This window comes from Apium graveolens, chromosome 4 (genome assembly GCF_009905375.1).
Source record: "Apium graveolens cultivar Ventura chromosome 4, ASM990537v1, whole genome shotgun sequence".
NCBI classification, from domain to species: domain Eukaryota; kingdom Viridiplantae; phylum Streptophyta; class Magnoliopsida; order Apiales; family Apiaceae; genus Apium; species Apium graveolens.
Window position 1 is genome coordinate 288,407,630 of NC_133650.1, and position 7,192 is coordinate 288,414,821.

Sequence of the window (7,192 nt, forward strand, 5' to 3'; positions counted from 1 at the left end):
AACCGCTACTTATATAGTTATATACAAAATATAGAGAGAAAAAATTTAAAAACTATATAATACATTGCGGGGAATATGAACATCTAACCAAAAAGGTTCCTTTGATTAGGCATATTCCAAATAATTATAAATTATACTATAATAATAGAGTCATAATTCTTACCTTGAAAGAAAAAAATGTTTTTCTAGTGTGGGATCATTATGACAAAATTGATGATTCAAATTTGTCTAAGTGTATTTATCGATACAAATTGATCGGTTCTAACCCTAATAATGGAACTGTTTGCTTAGTTAATTACGATGGTGTGTTTAGTATTGTTGTTGCAGATATCAACAATTTTTCACCGAAAAAATGACTAAAAACTGTTTGGTAAATTAAAAAGCTGTTTTCTGAAAAGTGCTTTTGACTTAAAAGTTACCGTTTGAAAAAGTAAGGTCCCCCGTACTTTTCAAAAAAGCTGATTTTCAGCTTTTGCGGGAAACGGATGTTGATTTAACCATCAAATCTCATTAAAAATATTTTTTTATAGTCTTTTACATCAAAACATATAGAAATTAAAAATATTACCAAACATTCATCTGATTTTCAACAGCACTTTTTTTAACAGCACAACAATTTTTAACAACAATTCCAAACATAGCCTAAGAGATGTAAGATGTTACATGCTAATTTGAATTGTGACGCCCTCTAAACCCGGGTCAGAAATTTGGGGTTCACAACACACACACTCATTATATATACCTGCTTGTGAAAGTAATATATGTAAAGACCTTACTTACCATAAACAAGGATCACAACAGATTAAAGTATGAAAACAAGCCACAACCTTAACTTTTATTACATCATACCTGTGACGGCCTCAACCCCGGGGTCAGGAGTTGACGTCACTCAACACAATTACCAAAAATATAAACAACAAGATTATTATTAATATATACTAACTTGACCCCGAACCAAGATCCGATCCAGGTTCAAGTATGATTCAGGTTCACATTATTACAAACCCTTTATTCAACGTCTGACACACTCTAACTTTATTCAGCAACTCATCAGACCGCATGTGGCCTGATATACACTACTGTTAGATATATTTGTGATGTCATGTCTAATATGATTTGTGTTTAAGTTTCCAGATCTTACTTAACAGGACAAATCAGTACTTATACTGAAGTCAGGACTTAAGATATCAGAACTTAAGTTATCATAAGATATTTATCAGGAGATAATATCAGGACTTAAGGAGACTTTCAGATAAGGCAGGCGGCTGATTGAAAGAAAAGAAGATCGAGACTAAGACAGAAAGAAATATGCATGAAGAAAGAATTCTATGAAGAATAGAATACTTGGAAGAAAAGATAACTAGTTGATATATTTTAGGAAGCTGAATTATATTTCATATCAATTAGAACATTATTTTGTAACTGTGTAGTATATAAACACAGGCATAGGTTTTACACTATATGTGTTATCTTAATCGAAGTTATTATTCAATATAATCCTAGCAGCTCTCGTGATAATTTGTTCATCACTGAGAGAGGACAGTTTCATATTGTAACAGAGTTTATTGTGTTGAATAAAAATCTGTGTTCTGTTACTTGAGTTCTTATATTCGATTTGATTGTAGTAAACACTGTATTCAACCCCCTTCTACAGTGTGTGACCTAACAAGTGGTATCAGAGCCTATCTATTAACACACAAACAGTAAAAACCCAAAACAATCATGTCTGAAGGAACACAAACTCCATCCATGCCCACTAAGACACAAGATTCTGAGAAGAAGCTTTCCAGGAAAGGTGGAAGTCCTAAAAAGAAAGGGCTCAGAAAAACTGAAGTCAAAGGAGGAAAGTCTGACAAAGGCCATATCTCTCCTGATTGCAAGAAAAACCATTCAGACACTTCAGATTCTGAAAAAGAGGTAAACTATGCCTTAATGGCATATTCTGATAGCAGACTTGAAACTGCTGAATTGAAGGTACCTCTATCAACACTTGCTTTTGATACTGATAATATTACTGCGTTGAGATCTTATCTTAAAACCATATTCATTAGTTATAGAGATCAGACTTTAACATGTGATAGGTTAACTTCTGAAAATCTGGCTTTTAAGAAAAGGAATGATTATTTAGAAAAAGAGTTAGTCATGCTCCATCAAACTCGGAAAGATAGAGATGATGCCTTTTATGTTAGGGATGAAGTGCTTAAAATGAATGAATCTCTAAAAACTGAGTTAGAAAATGAAAGAGAGATTATCAGGACTTGAACTAACTCTGGCCGAACAATTCAGAATTTGTTGAGTAGTGGAAACTGGAAAGAGGGCTTAGGTTATGGAGATGATAAGAACAGTAAGGGAACTATAGAAACTGAGCCTATAGTTGTTAAACAAAAACCAAAGGTAAATCCTGTTAAGTTTGTAACTGCAAAGACTAATATTGAGAAATCAGAAGTTAAGGAGAAATTAACTTCTGAAAAACCTAAACAGGATAAGCCAACTGAAGTTAACATAGGCTTAATGACTAAGAAGCAGCTTAAGCATAAGCTGAAACAGGGTAAAAATGTAAACAAGGTAAAGCCACCTAGGAAAAATAGGAATGGAAAGGAAGGTGTGAACAAAAGTAACAATTATAAGTCTGTTCCTAATGCTCCTAGAAAAACATGTCATAACTGTGGAAACTCTAACCATCTGGCTTCTTTTTGCAGGAAGAATAAGAACATAAACTCCTTACCCTCAAAGTCAGGAGTTAAGAGTCAGTCTGTTAGATATAAGCCACAAAATCCTTGTTTTCATTGTGCTAGTTTATGGCATTCCATTTATACTTGTAAGAAATATCATAGTTTGTACTATGATTATTATCAAATAAAACCTTCTGTAAAGAAAGTTAGCATTATTCCTTCTAGTGTAAGTTCTGATGCAAAGTCTGATATTGCAAATTCTGATAAGAAAACTGTTAACATAAACTCTGATGTTAAATCCGCTGCAAATGTTAACAAACTTAATAAGGCCAAAGGATCCAAGCAAGTCTGGGTCCTTAAAACTAATCATTAGTGGTCTTTGTGATTGCAGGGCAACAGGAAGAACATCCTAGTTCTGGACACTGGATGTTCAGGACATATGACTGGAAATAAAACCCTGCTATCAGACTTTATGGAGAAAGCTGACCCAAGTGTTTCTTATGGATGGCAATATGGGAAAAACTCTGGGATATGGCAATATCAATCTTGGGAATGTCATCATTGAAAAAGTAGCTCTGGTCTCAGGACTTAAACACAATCTGCTGAGTGTTAGTCAAATCTGTGACAGAGGTTATCATGTGAATTTCTTTGAAGAACACTGTGAAGTTGTAAGCAAATCTACAGGCAAAGTTGTTCTGAAGGAATACAGGCATGATAACATTTATGAAGCCAAGCTTTCAACAAGTAATGATGGTTCTGCAATCTGTCTGTTGAGTATAGCATCAATTGAAGAAAGATGGGATTGACACAAGAAATTCTCTCATTTAAATTTTAACAATATAAATGAACTAGTCAAGAAAGATCTTGTGAGAGGACTGCCAAAATCAGTATTTGCTCCTGATGGCCTTTGTGATTCATGTCAGAAAGCAAAACAAAGAAAATCTTCATTCAAGAGCAAGACTGAATCATCAATTCTTGAGCCTTATCACCTATTACATGTTGATCTATTTGGTCCAGTAAATGTCATGTCTATTGTAAAGAAGAAATATGTTATGGTCATAGTGGATGAGTTCACCAGATACACCCCTGTATTTCTTGAACAAAAAAAGTGAAACTGCATCTATCTTGATTTATCATGTCAAGCAACTGGATAAATTGGTCAAAAATTCTGTGAAGATCATAAGAAGTGATAATGGCACTGAGTTCAAGATTTTGATCATGGAAGAGTTCTGCAAAGACCATGGAATAAAGCAGGAATTTTCTGCTCCTGGAACTCCACAGCAAAATGGAGTTGTTGAAAGAAAGAATAGAACTCTTATTGAAGCTGCACGGACTATGCTTGATGAAGCAAAGTTACCAACCTACTTTTGGGCTGAAGCTGTGCAGACTGCTTATTTTACTCAGAATGCTACACTCATTAACAAGCATGGAAAGACACCATATGAGATGGTGAAGAAAAAGAAGCCAAATCTGAAGTATTTTCATGTATTTGGATGCAAGTGTTTTGTTCTTAAGACTCATCCCGAACAGCTATCCAAATTTGATCTAAAAGCTGATGAAGGAATTTTTGTTGGATATCCACTTTCCACAAAAGCCTTCAGAGTCTACAATTTAAGAACAAGGGTTGTCATGGAATCTATCAATGTCTCTTTTGATGATAAGAAAATTACTGGGCTTGAAGATTTCAATGATCATGATCAGCTGAGATTCGAAAATGAAGTGTTAAATTCTGATTCTGTAAATCCTAACAGTCTAAATCCTGATATTGCAAACTCTGATGGATTAAACTATGATATTATTGAAACTGTGGTGACTACACCAAAGGAAGATGCACCTGTGCAAGGGGAGCATACTGAAGATCCAACCACATTTCAAGAAGCATCAGAACCTATAACAGGCTCTTTAAGTTCTGATTCATCAAGTTCTGATGAGCCAAGTTCTGGAAACTCAAATTCTGAAGGATCCAACTCAGAGAGCATAATTTCAGGGGGAGCATCAGAAAATGTTGATGGAGACAGCATGGATTATGGGGGAGCATCCAGTTCTAGAGATAACCTTCCATCTGCAAGGAAGTGGACTAAAGCACATACACCTGACTTAATTATTGGAAATCCTAATGCAGGTGTCAGAACTAGAAAAACTACATCAAATGAATGTCTCTATCATTCTTTTCTATCTCAGACTGAACCAAAGAAAGTGGAAGAAGCTCTTCAAAATGCTGATTGAGTGCAAGCAATGTAGGAAGAGTTAAATGAATTTGAAAGAAATAAAGTCTGGACCCTAGTGCCAAGACCAAAGAACAGGTCTGTTGTTGGTACAAAGTGGATGTTCAGAAACTAAACTGACAGTGATGGCATAATTACAAGGAATAAAGCAAGGCTGGTTGCAAAAGGATACTCTCAACATGAGGGAATTGATTATGATGAAACATTTGCACCAGTTGCTAGATTGGAAGCCATAAGGATATTTTTGGCTTATGCTACTCACAAGAAGTTTAAAGTCTTTCAAATGGATATGAAAAGTGCTTTTCTTAATGGAGAATTGGAAGAGGAAGTATATGTTGAACAACCTCCAGGCTTTGTAGATCCCAAATTTCCTAATCATGTCTACATGCTTGATAAAGCACTTTATGGCCTTAAGCAAGCTCCAAGAGCATGGTATGAGACTTTAGCTTAGTTTCTTCTGGAAAGTGGATTTAATAGAGGGACTATTGAAAAAATATTGTTCTACCTCAACCATGGAAATGACTTACTTTTGTTGTAAATATATGTTGATGATATCATTTTTGGTTCTACAAATGACAGACTTTGTAAGAAGTTTGCCAAGCTGATGCAGTCAAGATATCAAATGAGTATGATGGGAGAACTTAACTATTTTCTAGGTCTTCAAGTCAAGCAAAATGGAGAAGGAACATTTATTTGTCAATCTAAGTACACTAGAAATTTGTTGAAAAAGTTTGGAATGCAAGATTGTTCAAATACATCCACTCCTATGGCCACTGCAACAAAGTTGGATAAGGATACTGGTAAATCAGTAGATATTACTGATTAGAGAGGTATGATTGGCTCTCTACTCTATCTAACTGCAAGTAGACCTGATATCATGTATGCTACCTGTCTTTGTGCAAGATTTCAAGCAGATCCAAGAGAACCTCACTTAACAGCTGTGAAAATAATTTTCAAGTACCTTAAGGATACAGCTGACATGGGATTGTGGTATCCTAGAGAATCAGACATTAAGCTAATAGGTTACTCAGATGCAGATTTTGCAGGATGCAAAATTGACAGGAAAAGCACAAGTGGAAGCTGCCAATTTCTTGGAGGCAGATTGGTTTCTTGGTTTAGCAAGAAACAAAAGTCAATTTCCACATCAACTGCAGAAGCAGAATACATTGCTGCAGGAAGCTGTTGTGAACATATTCTTTGGATGAAGAATCAGTTACTGGATTATGGGTTAGAATTTTCTAAAATCCCTATTTACTGTGATAATCAAAGTGCTATTGCTATGACATGTAATCCAGTTCAACACTCAATGACAAAGCACATCAGCATTAGGTACCACTTCATAAGGGAACATGTGGATGAAGGTATAGTGGAATTGCATTTTGTTCCAATAGATCAATAACTAGCAGATATCTTCACAAAACCACTGTGTGAAGCTACTTTTACAAGATTGGTAAATGAACTTGGAATGGTTTCAAGTTCTTTCTCTAAATCTGCCTAGTTTATGTTCTGATACATCAGACTTTATGATCAGTATTTACAGATATTACTATCTTTGTGTATTCTGTGCTTAAATTGAAATTTGCTTAAGTGTTGATTGTTGTCTGATGTGAATTTCTAAACTCTGATAGTGATATGAATGTTTCTGTGACTATTCAATCCAATGAGGATAACTGTGCTAGATGCTGACCTAGTAGTCTTTAATATACTAAACATCCCATGTATGAAGTAATTGTTTATGTGGAAATCTTTTAACACAAGCAAATTCTGATATTGAGCTTAGTTGAAGTTTACTTTGTGTATCTTATTACTAAGTCAAAAACTAGAATAGTGCTTCTTATCTGTTAAGCTCTGATGTTAGTAAATCTGATGGATGTACTAAGTGCTGATAAGCCTCACTTATCAAAAGAAAAAGAAAATAAAAAGAAAATAAATGAATATCAGATACTCCTTTGAGATCTAGAGTAAAAATATGGAAGGGAAGACCCAAGTGCGTTGCTGGTATTAAGTAATATGCATTAGAAAAGCACAATAATATTTTCTTGGTGACTTTTCACTATCTATGATTACCGGAGAAATACTCTGATAACAACATAAATTCTGATAAGTAGTCGTGACTCACTTACACCGAGAAGCCACTGTAAAATGGAATTTCAAAAGATGCATAAAATGAGCACAAAACAGTTGAGGTGGACTCATGCATGAACTCATTCAATAGTAGGCTTCAGAATAATGACAAATTTTGAGTAAAGTTCTTAGTTATGCCTTATTTCTTAGATGTACTGAAGTGAATCAGAC